The sequence below is a fragment of the Galendromus occidentalis genome, unplaced genomic scaffold, assembly GCF_000255335.2.
Source record: "Galendromus occidentalis unplaced genomic scaffold, Mocc_1.1 scf7180000077438, whole genome shotgun sequence".
In the NCBI taxonomy this organism is placed as follows: domain Eukaryota; kingdom Metazoa; phylum Arthropoda; class Arachnida; order Mesostigmata; family Phytoseiidae; genus Galendromus; species Galendromus occidentalis.
The window spans coordinates 266543-284262 of NW_003805426.1; positions in this window are offsets into that span (position 1 = coordinate 266543).

A 17720-nucleotide genomic window follows, 5' to 3' on the forward strand; every position below is an offset into this window, starting at 1 on the left:
TTTCCCATTGAATCATCGTATCAAGGCTCTCATACGAGAGCCGGAAGGAGCGGGAGACGGGACGGGAAAAGAGACGGGGAGGGAGACTGGGGAAGGAATGGGCAAAGGGACGTCTGCAAAGACGGGATGGTAGACGGGGAAATCAATGAATTTGACGCGGATACGGACGGAACAACGACGAAAAATCTACACTCTATCATTACACCAATATGTTCATCATCATGCGCATCATACACTTCACTCAACCTATTCCATGCGGCAGCAACGCGACGCTGGGCCCGGCTACTTGAGTATACGATATACCGATTTGATTAATAATACTGAGACCAGTTCTATTCGTTCTAATCTTCCGTATCCGATTGTCAGATCTATTCGTTCGTACGTGGTTCACGTGGGAATAGGTTTGGTTCCCAACCAAACCCGCCCGAAATTTTTTTTTCTGGCGTGATTATCCTGATAGGACGGCGATGTTGCAGGTAGCTAAAGCAATCAGTTTGAAAAGCAGACAGATTGCATGCGACGCCGGGAACCTTCGCGATGCGAACACGGAGGGAATTAGCGTGTACATCGAGCCTGTCCGGTATTTTTAGCGCTCTCGGCGATACACGGCGTGGAAAAGTGTGTACCACGAGGAGCCGTTTGGTCATATTACTTTGACACCAATCTCTAATGAGGCTCTATTCAGCTATTCGCCTCCGCCACCGATGCGCTGCCGCTATCGCAGACGAGTCCTGTTGATAATTGTTGGCAACAGGACGCGGGACATCCTATCGAGATGTTAAGGTTGGCAGGCTGATCGAGGGACCGATGTTCATTCATGTTCGTGAGACGTTCCCTCTCAGCATCGAAGGCGAAGATTTGCCGGAAAAATCAGATGCGGGGAACCTCTCTCTAGACCAGCTGATCCGACCCGGCATCATCTATCGAACTGCTCTCGAACGTTGCTTATCGAAACTTTTAGTCAAGCTCGTGCCACGATGGTTTTTGCTTGTGATACCGAACGCAGTCCCGTAACGAGTCCGTGTACTGCATGGAGTTCACCATATTAGGCAGCGTACGAACTCGGGTCGCGGTACGAGCGGCAGATTAGATCGAGATTAGGGGATTGATCGCAGCAGTAGCGAGGGTACACAAGAAGCCCGTGGTTCATGCTCAGGACTGGATAGACAGCCGGTTTCATGGGTAAATCGAGATATCGATGCGAAAAAACGGGACTCGGGTCCAATATCCATTCCAGTTTCCGGGCTCAGAGACGTGCATTCCATCGCTTAGAAAAATAAGAATTCAATGACGAAAAGTCCCGGAATCTCGATCACGAAATGAGTGCCCGGTCATGACCACTACCATAATATTATGGGGAATAAGAATGATAGTGATAATAATAAAATAATTGTAATCGAATCCATCCATAGAAATCGGTAGGTACATCGCTGTCCGGTTCTCCTCAGCCGGGTGAGACTCTCCCCAGATTTGAACTCTTTGCGAGCGACGTCGCGAGGCTATTTTTGAACGTATTCCTCGAATGTTCGTTGACCCTATATATTTTTATCTATATGTACGTATACATATGTACACGTAAATTAAACATTGTTGTAGCATTATCTGTATCAGCGGAGTGTCCGCGAATCGCGCCAAAGCTCCACGGGATCTGGACTGGTGCAGCTCACGGATGGAAACGCGTTTCGTGTTTCATTCGTTCGTTTCGCAGCTTGTAGCGGATTCGAATTCAGAAACCGTTCAGGTGGCTGGCAGATATTGGCTATTGTTTACTCCCTCTGACTGAGCGAAATGCTCCTTCAAAGTATCGATTCAAGCTGCTACATTGCTGTGAGCAACGGGAAAAAATGGGCTCCGAACGTTCAGCGTTAGAATGTTTCGAGGAGACAACGCAAGACGAATGCGAGGGCGACGGGAGGAAGAGACAGTAGCGCTCGTCGAAAGCCCATACGCGTTGCAGAGCCCGGATGGGGTGCAGACTCCACGTTGCGTTATTGTCCGTTTCGTTTCGATTTCATCTACTGAGTGAGAGTAATCGAGCTCAACAACTTTCGGTACGCAAGCAGCATTGCCGACCTTCTCCATCAACTCAGACCTCTGGGCCTTCGAACCCCTGCTCGGTGTTGCTCGTTTTTCTACGAGCCCTCGATAACAGTTTGTGCTCGTTAACCCTCGCGCCGGGTGTCACCTCTTCCGGGACAGTATTGCTCCGCTGAGCTAGCTGAGCGGAACGATCTTTTGTCGGGACGACCCCTCTCGTTCCCCGAAGCGCATCGTGGTTTTTGCATCAATTTCCTGACCAGCTTTCAACTGTGCGTTTCAGGTGTTTTTAAGCCGAGTCTGATGGGATCCTCCGTCACTCTCATCCTCCGGGAACCTGAAGTTCGAACCCCGTGCATGACACTTCGCTCCCTGGGGCTTCTCCTCCAACAATCGGATAATCGATAGTTTTTTTTCAACTTGTTCCGATGCACCGACCGGGCACGGCTGATCGATCTCCCCTTTGCAGTCGAACGGCCGGTTGCCGGCGAGCGATTTCGCGGGCAGTTTGAACATTCGTTCGATCGTACGTTAGGTTCATGATTTCGAATTTTCGCGAATTTTCTCCAGCCTGTCAGGTGTGGCGTCGCGCGGATGGAGTCGGAGAAATTCTTCAGTTATCGGGCCGAGTCAGTAGCGAACGTCGCGGCTTTCTGCTTCGGCGGTCTTTTTCCTCGGAGCGAACCCACGACCGGAATGTCAATGGAAAGCTTGATGAATGAGGCGAAACGATACACTTTGTACCTTCTTATGTTTGCCGGAGACATCGAATGGTATTTCTCGGAAGTCGCAGAATCTTCACCACTTCTCTCTTCAACTTCAACTTCAAGGCGGACGCAAGTCAGACTGTGGCAGTCAGAGCGTGAACGTGAAGCACAACAGACGCTAGAGATGGGTTTTCCGAGAGGATGTTTCAAAGCAACGGAGGGTACAACGCGAGGCTTTACGATGGTCTTGGGAGATTGGTCTCAGGTAGGAGGCTGGCCACTTGAAAAATAGGTAAGTTCCCCAAACGGTGGAAGGACGCAACCATTCCCGCTTCCACCTCGTCATTCCCCCGTTTCCCGAAGCGTAACTATTAGCCGAATGAATGCTCTGTACGTTCGCGTGTCTTCATTTGTTTCCATTGAAAAACACTTGGCCCTATAGGAGTGCTTTTTGAGTTCTCATACCTCTTCGGAGAGACTTCTGAACAATTTGAGCGTTCCGATTCGGAGCTATTCCCTCTTTTTGCTCATCCAGCCGGAGTTCCATCGCACGGCGAGGCATCGTCCGCGGATGAATTCTCTGTACGATGTTCCACGATTCTGGGAGCGTGCATCCAGCGGCCTGGAAGACGAAGCTCGCCGAACTCGGAACATATTCTGCTCTTACAGTTCCTCCGGAAAGCCCCTTTTGATTCCAGCGTCCGTCTTGTTAACGCTGGGCAGAGAGTGTTCTCGTTTCGGATATTTGAAGTACAGGTATCGAGAGGAAGCGCAGCAACAGCCGCCGGTCGCGGCTTTCTTCGTCGACAGTGCTCGATAGGAACCGGGGACGATGAGAAGAATTCTCCGCCGCGGTCCCTTTGGTCTTTGCAATATTCGTCTTATTTCTTAATAATTACATCGTCCGCATGAATGAACACCGACTCGTCCCCGGATAGCGAAAGCCCATCTGCCGGATAGCGAAGGGGGACTGCACGGGAAAAGCGAAAGAAAGAGAGAGAGCGAATGAAGCCATATTCATTTTTTCAGCTATAAAATTTCCGCGCACTTTTAATATCGTCTCCCGTCTTGCGTGCCGCTTCGCGTGCTCTCAAGTGCTGTGGGGTGGCGATGCCGGGGAAAAGTGGGTAGTGGTCTTCTCTAGTCAGGCTTTCAACTGTCTCTGCCGGTGGCGTCCGCTCCCCGACGGTCTTCCTTCGTCCGTCGACTGCTCGCTGCCATAGGGGATGAAGAAAGAAATTTGCACTCTGCCCTGAAGGTTTTTACTCGAGAGCCCTAAGGTCGGATTTCACGTTCAAAAGGTGAAGTCTTCCCATTGCTCTTGACGGCCTCCATCGTCGTTCTCGCAACTCGTTTCTTCAGACACTAGTCGGATCTCCTGTCAGTCTGGGCTCGAGATCTACGTCGAGCTCTAGAGTTGCATTGGATTCACTTTCCACAGTCATTACTTCTTGACGGTCTCGACAGCGCAGCAATCCACTCGGTTAACAAGTGTTCTCGAGACAGGTCCCGAGTTGCGCATATTCTGCGGAATCCCACACACCGTCGAAACAGGGAGAATGCCAGGGTCGGAATCAGGCTGCGATTTCTTGTTGCAGAGCGGGGCGATCTCCCCTGTTATTAGGCGGTGAAAGGGAGTCGGGAAATGCCCCTTTTTCCGGCTAAAAAATCGCGACGAAAGTCGAACCCAAGCTGCGATCGAGAAATCGGATGCCGAAGAAATTTCTCAGCTCATGGATACGAACGCCACGTCGTGTCACGCAGGTACGGAACCACTGGAGAATCCTGGAGACGAGTCTGAAAGACTCTTGAGACGGATACGGGGGCCGTCTCCGTTTTTTCGATACTTGCTCCGTTGTGCACGAGGGAAATCTCCAATATCCCCCGGTGTGGGGTTGAAACGAAAGCTTTGAATATTCTTCGCGTCTTTTTTATTTTCGTTCCGTCTCTCCTCGGGTCTCTCCGTGCTTTATCCTCCTCTCTCGAGTCCGCATTGTCTTGACATTTTGGAGTATTTCTCATAGCGAGGGACGTCACTCCACGACCCCACTTCAAATCCATGTCGCCTAGATGTACTTGTGTCTTCCGTTCTTTTCTGCCAAATCCAATCAAATCTCTTGTTTTGATAGGCCGACGACATCTTCCTCCTACTCCTATCGGGGCTCGCTCCTGTTGTCCTTCTCGGCCTTGCAAATCCAGGGAGTCTGGCTCCCCTCCGTCGAATGTAGTTTGTTCAGCTGGCACAGATATATCTGACGAGTGAGACTCGGTCACGACGACCCGGGAAGGATCAAGAGCCGAGCTCGCTTTCAGAACTGTTCGAGAACACTTCCGGGAAACACGGTGGTGGAAGCACAAGTGGAGCCGCCGGAAGAACTACTGAACGAAAGTTGGGGCTCGAGTTTCCACCGAATTAATCCGCTGAGCCCCGCCGGCCTATCCAAGCGAAATCTTTGTGCTCTACCAGCGAGCATGAATTTCGATGAAGGATGAGAGGGAAAGCTCACGCAGAGGACTCATCCTTACCTCAACACGTTAGACCTCGTCATGGGCTTACGCTTCCTCATCATCATCGCCGGAATCCCGTTCAGGGATTACGGAGAACCGGATCAGATCTACATCTACCTACATTCGGGCGGATTAGTTATTTATTTATTCCTCGTTCCCGCGAGCGACCGCTCCAACGTCCTGAAACAGTCAAAGCTTCGGGACGGCTATCAAACCAGGACTGCTCAATAGTTATCGTCATTCATCAGTCATTTTCATATCATACATCGTTCTCGTCGGTTATCTGTTGTTGAAACCTCGATGGTATCCGAGAATCGATGCTCTCGATTACGAGAGCTCTCTCTATCAAAGCTCCATGTCCGGGCTTCGAGCACGGGGCCTGAGGAAACCATGAGGAACTCGAGCCTGATGCGGGACGCCCTATCGCAGTATGACGCTATTTGTTTGAGGATTCCCTTTTTCAACTCTTTGAACTCTCCTCGTGAAGATGACCGATGCAGCAGCACATCTGCTACCGCTATGCCGCAATCCTTCCATCTCTCCCGTGCGAGTTTTTTCCCATATGCTTAATCTAAAGCGCTCGTTCGTAGTAAGAGTTGAGCAAATAAGACACAGGTGTATGTTGGACTCGAGTACAACTGGCTGCTTCTGTTGTGGGCATGTGTGTACTGTGTGGACGAGCGCAAGACCATGAGTCGACGCACTCCGAGGACTTTGAAATTTCATTATGAATGTTTGATTAATGTGAATAGCGTAGCCCCTCCGTCGAGAGAGCCCAGGAGGAGGAGGGGGAGCGAGATACGAGGGGAAATGGGGCTAGGAGGGAAAGAGGGGGAGGAAAGACGCCGTGCAACTTTCAGACATGTACATAGACAGATAGCTAAGACATAGACGGGACTCGATGTTAGGTGTGAATCCGCTTCGGCAACCACGCGTCCGTCCTGTGTAAATGCAAGCTTCCCTGACTACCAAGGCATCGACAGAGCAGCTATCGCAAGTCAGCAGTTTTCCCGAACCACCCACCCGTTCACCTGAACCGTCATGTGGTATAAACGCATAAACACCCGGGTGTTGTAGGCACACTTCGGGGATGATGACAATCATAACAAAGGCGACAACGACGATGAAAACAAGCAAGAATACGACTTTCACCGAAGGGGAAAGCCTGAGATCACCACTAGGAGAATCCTCCCTGTGCCTTCCAGAACAAGCCGACCGAGAGCCCACTCGTACAGATAGATGCACATTGTAGCAGCCGCTGCCGCAGCTATAACCGCTATCGATAGCTTGTGGCTAAGCCGTGTTGGTGGCCAGATAAGGAGCATGCCTATTGAGTGCCCAGTGGTCTGCTCTCGCTGAGGAGATCATACCCCACCCAACCGGTAAGCGGAGCTCTTTCAACGTAGCAGCCCACAATCAGCGCTCTCGTGCCGCCTATTACTCGAGCTCGGCTGACTTCTTCGCTGATGGAACTCGCTGATTGTTTGGTGATACATTTCTCCGTTCTTTCTACGTGACTTCTCCCCCAGATCCCCGTTCCGCGTCCTCCGGAGTCTCACTCTTCGTTGGGCGGGACAATCAGCGGAGGCGGTGGATTCCCTCGCTCGGATCCAAATAATTCCAGGAAAAAAAAGAGGAATAGGATGCGGAACAGGCGCTCTGACGACGAACGGAGACTTCTGCAGTAGACGCAAAGTATTGGACTCTTGACTTTTGGGGCTTTCTTCGGGCCTGTGCTCGAGGCGTCAAGCAACTCTTTCACGCGGCCTACATTTTACAAACAGGAACACATTTACAAGCAAACAGAGGAACAGACAAACACACACGGACGCATAGCAGCAGTGTTCGCGTGTGAGATGTTTACAAGGCGGCTCTTGGCTTCCTTCGGTTACGTCAGCCTTTCTCTATCCTCCGGGAAACTTCTACGCAGCCGCCCGGAGGAACAAGTGGCTTTTCAAGGAGACTTGAACGCAAAAGTGCTGCTCGTGAGAAAACCGAACGTCATCATGTTTAGATGCGAAGCCAGCGCTATTTGAATGAGAGTTTCGAGAGTTCTCCTCCTTCGACCTCCTTCATCTCTGAATGCGGAAACTCCTTTTTGCCCCGGCTCGCATCCTCTTTGAGAATCGATTTGAACGAGATGCGCCGCGGCAAAGCGAATCCGTGTCCTCGGAAGATTGAATTCCGTTTCCAATTACCACTGACCGTCGACTAGAAGACGCAGGAAAAATTGAGCCGCGTGATTCCTTCATTCGAAAATCCGTATTCAAAGCCCCCGTTTCACTGCACACGGTCCGGCATCGGCAATGTCCGGCGATTTCAGATCCGCCAGAGAGTGTTTAGCGGAGATAATTGTTTGAGAGAGGCGGTCGTCGATTTTCCGGAGCGTCCAGCCGTCCCTCGATCTGAGGACGTGACATGAAAGCGGAACGGCTCCGATGCCTGACACAAACCGCTCGGGCTGCTTCTTCTGCGTCGATGTTGTCATCTTATGCAAATTTTCTGCCATCCGAAACGTCGAGCCGCTCGCGCCAGAGCCGGCAAAGAAGAGCAGGAAAAACACTGCAAACCCGCACCGAAGATACACGCGGCTCTTTTTCGCGCAAGTTCGCATATACATTGAATAGCACAGCTTACCACGTTCTCGAACGGGATCCAAGAAATTCGACATCGAATCGTTTTCCAATCAAGTCTGCAGCCCGCATCTCATGGGGGCCACGCTGCGCTGTCTAAGTGAGTGAGCTGGGGGAACATTCGGACGTTTCCGTTCAACGCAGGATGTGCCCTCCGAGTGGGAGCGGGCTTACACCTGCTCTAGCGATGCGTTGAGGAACACAGTCTCTTTTTTGATTCGAAGTGGTCCTGCGATCTCCGATGTCCTGTTGAGTTTATGGTCGATTTGCTGCATTGACTTCGGTGGGTGTCCTCACTGTCTCTCTCTGAGCCGCTCGGCTTGCCCCCCTGCCGGCCGGCGTGATGCTTCAGTGATCTCCGGTGCATTTCCTCTTCCTCCTCAGTCAATCCCCGAGCAAGCTGGCTGGCCGGCTGACTTGCTGGCCAGCTTGCCGACCGACCAGCCGACTGACCGAGCAAGCGAACGAGCGAGCAAGTGAACCAGCCGTCCACTCTACGCCATCCACTGACTGAGCACTCTGGTCTGGCAGTAGAGTACACGCTTCTCTACCCCAGCCATCGCGACTAACTGAGGGTCGCAGATCTCTCGATTACGAGCTTGACCGGAACCACTTTCTTGCGGAAAAGCTGCGTGCCTCGCTGCCGACTTGCGACAACAAAGACCTCATCCAGGGGGAATCCCGCGTCCGCGTGTAACCAATTCGGATGCCACGCCGTCCCGCCAAGCGAACAGAGCATCTGTACGAACGGAGGCGATCGTCGAATTTTCCATGCGCGGATGCGACAATCAGATTTCCCATTTTTCGGATCTCGCATTCAGAGAAATTCCTAGAATGCGACTGCTGACGATTGCTCTATGTCGAACCGAGGTGCTAACCTTCGGCGGATCGTGCGAGTGAGCCGCTTGATGGATGTCCACTTGATCGAGTTGCCGAGATCTGATGTCCGCTTCTTTCTGTCCGCCGAAAAAACAAATATCAAATTCAGGAACTCCTCCGCGAGAGGGATAACTTCCGCTCGTGTAGGCTTCGGAGGTATTCAGTGCGTCGCCGGCGTAGAACGGCTTAAGACGATTCCGGGGGCTCAGCGTAAAAAGGAAGAGCCGCGAGACGTTACCTAGAAACGAAGATTGAAATCGCGGAAAATCGGGAAGCCCCTCGGAAAGAATTCTGCGCGACGACGAGGGAGTTTCGGTCAAACGCCGGTCCTCGTCGTTCGTGTTTCGGGCACGTCGCGATAATTTTCCCGGGGTGCGGATGACACACGATTCCTCTAGTTCCCAGGAGACCAGCGACACCGACGGTCGTCGACGAAACCCCTTGAGGTTGCGGGAAATTTCAATTCGTGTTACGGGATAAGCGGGATCGGATCCTCTCAGCGAGCGACCTACATCACGACTGATCTACCGGCGACCGCCGGGGGAGCGGACGGATGAAGAGAAAGGGAGGGAGCGAGCATCAGGAAGGCTTGACGGAGCGATCCAATCTCGAGATATCAGGCGAGGCAGACACTACGGATATTCGATATTCCCACCCGATTCTCTTGGTTGTCTTCTGAGCCTTTTCCTTGTCTCTGTTTGGTCGACGAGCTCCTTCAGCGATGATGGGTCTTTCTCCATGTTTCGGAGGGCGGGTTCTCCAGGTGATAATTCCTCAGGGGCCTCGGGATCCATTAGTGAGCCCTTTCGATATATTACGGAGACGTCATAAACTCGCAGTGCCGCCGTCCGTAGATTGAATTCCCGTCGGCACACAGTGCTTTCGGAGCAAGAACAGAGAGCAGCAGTGGACTTCGGTACAATCGCTTACAATATTATTACTTTCTGCTACATCAGTGGTGACATCTGGTCTCTCCCTCCGGCTCGCGGTCTTGCTTCCTCGTCGCCGACTGTTCGGCAGCCTGTCCGCTCTGTCTCCTAGTTGATATATCGCCTCAGTTCGATTGAGCTCTATGGTCTGGAAAGAGGCAAGCGATTGTGTTCGTAGACGGTGGTGGCATCAACAACAACACCACGGACGCAACCACTGCGCCCGCCGCCGACCAGATACAAGCGTGTACAGGGCAAGAACGACTCGACAGCCGTCCGATCCAACACGCCTTTCCGTCCTCCGCTTGAAGCTACATTCAGCAAAGCCCAACGAGTCATTCCGGTCCGGAAACCAGAACAGCCCCACGTGAGCTCATCCGACTCGGGATGAGGCGGCGAAATATTCTCGAAACCTTCGACGGAATGAAGTCGCAGAAAAAAAAGAGATTTCAGAGCTCATCAGAGGCATCTTCCCCGCGAAACCTTGATCCCCGTTAAGCTTCGCTTCAGAAGCTGCTTTCAGGCACATTTTTTGGCGAATCGCCTCTTTTCGGCAGGTAGCTCGGCTAGTAGGCGAAACACGGGTGGATAAGGGGGACTCGAATAAGGGACTGGATGCTTGCCAGAGGGGGACGTGGAGCGCTAAGCAAACTCGTGCTCACAGCAAGCACTTTGCAACGCACTCTTCTCATGACTCATTGCTCACTTGCTATTTTGGGCCAGGTAGTACAGGTGCTGTAAGTTTTTTCTTCTCTCCTAATTTGATAATTGGCAGCCGAGCCTTTCGAGCGTACTCCGATATTATGGCTTTCTCTCGCTGTGCATTTCTATACTGCTCCACCGGGTCGGCCCGCTGCTGTCTGCAGCGTGCAGCAATTCTTGGGTTTCTCTCCGATCGGGAGCTCGCGGGACTCGATCGAGCGAACGAGATCGTGGGAATAGTAACCCAAGATGTATTCGTCACAAGTGCATAGTGCGCCCACATATGGCACAGAGTTGCAAATTCAATTACGGTGGTGCAAAGCATGACCTGGTGTTCATTTTTATGAAGTTCGCCCACAAGAGCGTCGCGCCTACCTTGGTCGGGCCGAAACCAATTTTCCCACTCCTTCTCCTTTTGCTTTTCCATCTGCGTTCCCGAACTTCATGACTGTATCCGATGAGAGCGATCTCAATCTCGCTCGACGAGAGCAGAAAGTCTCGTCTATGGATCTTCTCTTTTTTAAATGGGCTTCGGCTTCATATCTCGAATGAATGTCCGACGCAGTCCGGTATTCGACATCAAACGCAAATCGAGCTCGTAAATAAAAAGAACAAGGATCGCTGCGGCGTAGCCGAGCAGCGTCTGGAGCGTCCCGGATCATCTTCCGCACTTATGTCGGCAGCTCCATACAGATCCATCGGTACCTTGAACAGCTCATTTGAACATTCTCATTGTTTTACGACGCCCTTCCGGCTGGTTGCACATTCGTTGCCCGGTACAACGGGTGTTTGTTCCGCTACCGTTCGCGAAGCGACGCAAGGTTTGAAATCCCCGAATTTATGAACTAAAAACGATGCCTCGCGACGCCTCTCCGTCTCCACTTTGATTTCCGTTGGGCTGAACAAAGCCAATCGTTCGGAGCCGAGCGTCTCGGCTCCGGCGGGCTCGTACCCTCTTCTGTGAGCCGTGGTATCAGCTGGTCAATGTCTCGGCCTCATCTGAGGAGATGTCTCCTCTGGGAGAGATATCGCATCGTATTAAGGAATATGTTGCACGCCTCCCGTCTCCTTCACGTTGCTGCTCCGAACGACCATAAAACGTCGACTCCGGGTCACACTGTTGTGGTCAATCGGTGGATCGACGAGCGGCTGCTGGGTTGCTCGACTGGAAGCTTGGACCGACGGCTCAGGCCCTCGAATTTCATTCTCAGCTATCGCTCTTCAAGAAAAGCGATTTCTCTCGAATCGTTCCATTCTCATCGGCCGAGGCTCCCTGATCGATCATTCAGAACTCGTTCGACGGAAATCCCGCCCTCACCCTGAGCCCTGAGCTCGGAGCAGAGAGACCTCGGGTGCTGGAAAACTATGGAAGCGTGGACTTCGTCGGGGGTCATGGAGTCGCTCTGGCGAGACAAGGCCCCGGAACGGCATTAGCGGTGGTGGTCGAAAACAGCAATTATCAGTAAGACCACGCGCGCGGCGAAAGATGGAAAGGGTTAGAGGTTGTTATACGAGACTCGGGGGAGCGTCAGGCTCTATGTGGCTTAATGACGTGCTCGGCTCTCTTCCCTACGACACATCATGTCCGTAATTGGGTATACGACACCATACGCGAGAGCATCTCCTCGGAGCCACCACGCCTTGTGAGCGGGAATCAGGGCTCCGATGGTTCGGTGTACATCGTCGCAGCGATTGAGACCCTACTTTGAAAGCCGGAACCGTTTAGAGTTTAGATGATGCGTAGGTCAGGACCTCCCCCCCTCCCGCCCTGCTATGGGGGATTTCGTTCGCCCAGGAAACAGAAGACATTCTTTGCGATTGATTACGGCAAGAGGATTCTACCGGAAACGAGTTTGCGGAAGGAATACGAAAAGCGAAATAATCATCTGCGGGAACGCCCTCGGGAGTTCGTCCGTATTGGGGACTGCGGAGCCTACGAGGGAAGGCTCTGTATACGCTAGACGCTGGAACGGGCCGCACACGGGAGGGATGAACTAATGGGAGAAGACGACGAACGCCCATGTCCAACGGATGCTCACGTTCTTGGAGTGCTCTCAGTGCGTGGCGCGGATGCAGCTCGCATGCAAGACGTCAATAAAATATGAATTCGCCGTCTTGAAGATCACCCACGCTACCACTCGGTTCCTTTCGGAGTGCCTCTTCACAGTCTCTCCGTCAGGCGGATACGGCGGCGCTTTTACGCTTTTACAACCGCAGGGCAGAAGTTGTTCTTATTGCCTCGGTGCTTCTATTTTTGCGAGTATCTTCAACGGCGAATCCACTCAGAATTACCATTGGCCGAATATGTTCTACCTTTTCGACGCTGCAGCTCTGTCCTCGTGCCTCTCACAGTGGAAAGAAGGAAGCGTCTTCACCTCAGGCGAATCGGAGAGCCTGATTTCAGGGAAAAGGCGAAGCGAGGGATTCTTTCCGGTGGTGAAGGGGCCGAAAAACACCTCGGAGCCTCCCTCGGAGACTCAGGTCGTAGGTTCTCTGACTCGGTGGAGAAGATCGTAAAATTCGAAGCGGTCGAGAGCTTCGGAAGTATCTGACCCCCGGCGCCTTCGAAGTTCTCAAGAATCCGGTCGAATATAATTCTAGTCGATCCTGGAATAGATGAATCACCCTGAGAAGTTCAGACATCGGTAAGGAGGACACTCGGACGATCTATACAGTACGGGTGGTGGTATTATTGAGCGAGAGGGATTCATCGACGTTTCCCGTTACGTTGGACGACTCCTCATTTTCTTGGGATTTTCTCGCCTCGTCTATCCGAGCGTTCCTCCGGCTGACTCGGAAGATAAATTTGGCCAAATGGCTTTACCCCATCCCCGTGAAACATGACGATGAACGATGACCCCTCACTCGGGAGCTGCTGCTCCTCCCGACTCGCATGCGCTCCCTCGTATCGGGACGATGCCCTCCGCGATCGGATCCACATTTTCGCTTCGCGAAACCTTCACCGGCCCATGAAATTAATTTCTCAAGCGAGAGATCCGAGATCCTGATCCAAACTCGGAGGATATAATGTGGAATACTTATCTCTCGTGAATAAGAAAACCGAGTTATGAGATCACGTCCGAGGATAATCGGCGATCGACTAACTATTGTACGTTACAGACATCATGGTTCTGAGTGAGTCTCGGCGGCGCGGCGGTTTCTCCCAGGCGACTTAGGAACTTCGGAAGCTCCAGCTGATCACCTGAATGAAATAGATTCTTTTGAGTTCCCGACATTATTTATCTTCATGACAGCTGACGTGTAACCGATCCACCCCCTTCTAGGGGGGGGAACGGGATGGATGCTCCGCGATTTCCGGATATGACGAGAGTGGGGAGCTCCGTAGATGATGGGAAACAGAATCGCCTATTAACGTAATGTCTATCGCGGTATTCGGCTGAGCGGCTTCTTGCACACCTGGCACCTGGCCATTGCACTGGCAGGCGATATGTTCCTTATGACATGTCCGAGCATTACACAAGCCACGTATCTGGTCTTCTTGGTTTCTTTCCCTTCTGCGTCGTCTGACTCATCCGAAGCTCCGATCCCCACACTTCGTTCGGAGGGGGGACCGCCGTTGAGCAGAGTTTTCGGGAGAATGGGTCTCTGTTAAGCGATGCTGGCGCTGTTTCCTTAGCTGTTAGTATTTCATACCGACGGCATCTGGGTTACTCGAACGTCCAGCCTCCGTTTGTTGTTTCGGTTGGGGTGAGTGATTGGTCACGCTGGCTGGCTCCGACGGATTCATGAGAAATGAGTCAAAAGGATCAATGAAACCCGATCGCATGAAATGTACACATTTTTCCGAGCGACGCGGCTTATGTCTACCTAGAAAGCTCCGCGATCCAATGTCTCCTCAGCGAATGTGTTCGGAGGTAAACAGATGGAGTGTGCCAGAGGTTCGCAGTGGTCCGGAGAGACTCCTCGTTGTCTCTGCAGAGGGACCGTGGGACCGACACCTCATATGCATAGCTCGCAAACACTCCAAGGGAATCTCTTCTCACATGACTCCGCTCTCATGGCTTGGCAGGAGGACAGATGGAATTTATTCCGAAGGACGTTTCCATCGAATTCGATTCCGGCTCACGAGATGGGAGCCTCCACCGTCTTCTGAATAAATCAAGTTGGAAATCGCTTCTGACACGGTTGGCAATCTTGCCTTACGCCCCACCCAGTGGCTCCCGCGCTTTACCCTGACTGAGTGCTCGTGCGCGACGACACTCGGTTCGGCGTGATGTCGAGAGAGGGGACAGCGGACACGGGGAAAACAACGCGCATTCGCACCTTTCGCGAGCTGAACACTCCGTTCGAGAGGCGAGTGTCGGTATGGAAGCAATTTCGTCGGTCGGAGGAATTAGCACCCCTTCAACTTATCCCGTCAACGGCGACGAACATGAGGGAAATGCTGGTGGCAGCTGCGCCCGCAACGGCCACCCCACCTGGCGGATGACAAACGCTCAGTGCGTCACAATCCTCTACGTGGCCCCGGTCTCACCTAGCACTAACCCTGCCTCAACCCTGCCGATCCAGCGTCAATTTAGCACCGTGAGGATTCCGCCTTACGGGAGCCCACCACACCGGTTCAGCCGTCGCGACCGAATATTTTCAGCCTCAAATAATTTTGATCCCAAGGAATACCCACGATATCAGCAATAATTCATTCTTGAGGCTCAGATCGGCTTCAATTATTTCTAGATGGAATTCCGAGCCTCATCGGAGTCCAAAATTGGACTTTGATCTCTCTTGCGTTCATGTTTACGAGACTCTTCCTATCAGAGCTCCTCGGTGGTCTCCGTTAGTTTCCCAGATGGGTTTCGGCCGCGCTATCGCTCCCACCTGAGCTCGCGCGGGGGCTGGCCATCTCGTGAACATCGGGGTACCTCGTGTCGGTATTGAGAACGCGATACAAAGACGACGCGGCGTCGACAAAGAGAGCTCGTCGGAATACAATGGAAACGTCTCGAAGCAGAAAAAAAACGCTGAAAGGGCAAATAGCGTACCGTTTCCGCTACCCCGATGGACTGCCCATGCCCTTTTCCCCCTTCAATCCCGTTCTCCTGTGCGCCGCAATGCTCGTTGTTCGTCCGTTCACAGCAATTTGCAAAACCGGGTCGAAGAGCTCTAGATAGACGCAATAGTCCTTTGATTTCTCCCACGGAAACGGATCATCCTCCGGAGAGGGAGAGAGAGGAACTACACGGGACCTGCAAGTGAACAAAGTTGTAATTGCTTATGCGAGGAAGTCGAAATTCTCGTGTTGCTTCAAAAGCCGACATTGACTTGCTGCATGTTTTCCTCGTTCTCCTTTTACGAGGACTATCGACGGCTTCATTTTAATAGCTGCCACCGTCGTGTAGGATAGAGAGATCTTACGGCGCAGCGGAAGTCTCCGCGTAACTTCATTGCACGGGAGACCAAGAGTGAACTTTTACTCATTCGAAAGACCTATGGAGTCGAGTGGTGTACGCAAAATCGATTCTCCGACTTGTTCTCATCTTCCACCGAGGAACTCACAACTTGCGTCGTCGTCCATCCCGAATAATGATGATGATCGAGGTCTTTAAGGCTCGGGACGCCAGCTGAATTCTGGTCACTGATTATGATCCTCTTCCAAGGACCCGGTAGTTCCGAACCCTCGACCGGATGGTACGGATAATGCGGATCCGACGAATCGTCGCTCTCAATCATGCTCAGAAGCACAAGGAACGAGCGAACCTCAAGCGGCGAGCATGCGAGCCGTTTCGGTCTCGTACAATCTCCTAGACTGGACCGCTGCACCATATTAGTTCTGTGGCCGATTCCATGACAGACCAACGGTCGAATCCGTCGTGAAAAAGGCACGCGCCCTCCATCGCCCACCCACATGTTATGTTCACTCTCCGTCTTAAGCCTGAGAAAAAAGTACCCGAGTATCCGTTCGCTTGATTCACAGCGCTCAGGGTCGAGCTGGTCGTCTCCCGTGTTTCCCGATCACTCGCTCAATGGCTCTCCGCCTATCTCTTCTGAGGGTTTCGACTAGAGAAATTGAAGTTTCGAAGCGTAATCCATTTAATGCTCTCGTAAGTCTTAGGCTTTAGTGCTTCAGCAGTCGTCGGCATCGTCTCCTTTCCTTTTGTCGTTTCCCAAGAGAGTTTCGGGCGAATCCTCCGGATTACCTGCAGTTTTCTACAGGTGCGCAGCCTACTGGAGAGCCTCCAACGCCTACTCTGACACAAGGCTATATACTTTCCGTTGTCATACATACCCTGTGATGCGCTCGGTCCCTGGTGGCATCGAAGAAGGCTACCCGTGGGTAGGTCTCACAGACTGGCTGAGCTCGACAGGAGCGGAGGAAAGTGGGGAGAAAGGGAGTTCTCGCACCATATTTTTGGTACTCCGTCCGTGGAAGGAACCTGAAGACCGCGGATGCGTCAAGCTGGGAACCCGATTCGACAACGATATATTGCAGAAACAGACGGGACCGAGTTCTTGTACTGAATCTGTCGCAAGAATTTGCAACCAGAAGCTTCTTTCACATAAGGGAAAATTTTCGCGGACAGAACACGTGATCATATTCTGATGAATCGCCAAGAATTCCGTCTTGAGATTCGCCGTCATCAGCACGAACTCCGGGTATCGAATCGAGTAAGTTCATGCAGAATTTATATGAAGACGGCGATTTCCTGTCTCTCAGATTGACGAGCAGGACGACTATTCTATGCATTCCACGCGAGTTTGTCAGCGAGCCGCCCCCGGCTCATTATGTGTATTATTATCTGGTTGAATCAGTCCCTATATCCGACGAAAAAATCGATTGCGAGGTGATGAATGAGACCTCATCGAATACCTGCTCGCTCAGATCCTAGTTCATCGCCGTATATGCGAGATGCCGATAGCGGAGAGCGGCCCGCCTACGCCCTACTGAATACGGCGGATACATTCGCGCGGTAATGGCCTAATATTACCGTTTCGTCGGTCGGTCCGCCGGCGACTGACCTGGCCGCCAGCGAGCTGCAGAGGTCGAGCAGGCAGTATCATCATTGCCGGAACGCAATACGACGTGCCTGCGAGGATAACGCAGACGTACGTTCGACGACGATATGCCGATCACGACGCGAATTTATGAAGCGATTTACCCGATGACGACGACAAAATCACTTGTCGAACACGCCGACGATGCTGGAACGCTGGCTGCTGAGTTATGCCCGATCAGTGTGGGCATCGTTTGTCATGGGACGAACAGGAAAAACGCGAAACCTCAACCTGCCATCGAGAATAACGCATTCGTCGATCATTGGGACTGCGGTTCGTGACTGAGCTTCTTCCTCTGGCTTAGATCCAATTGG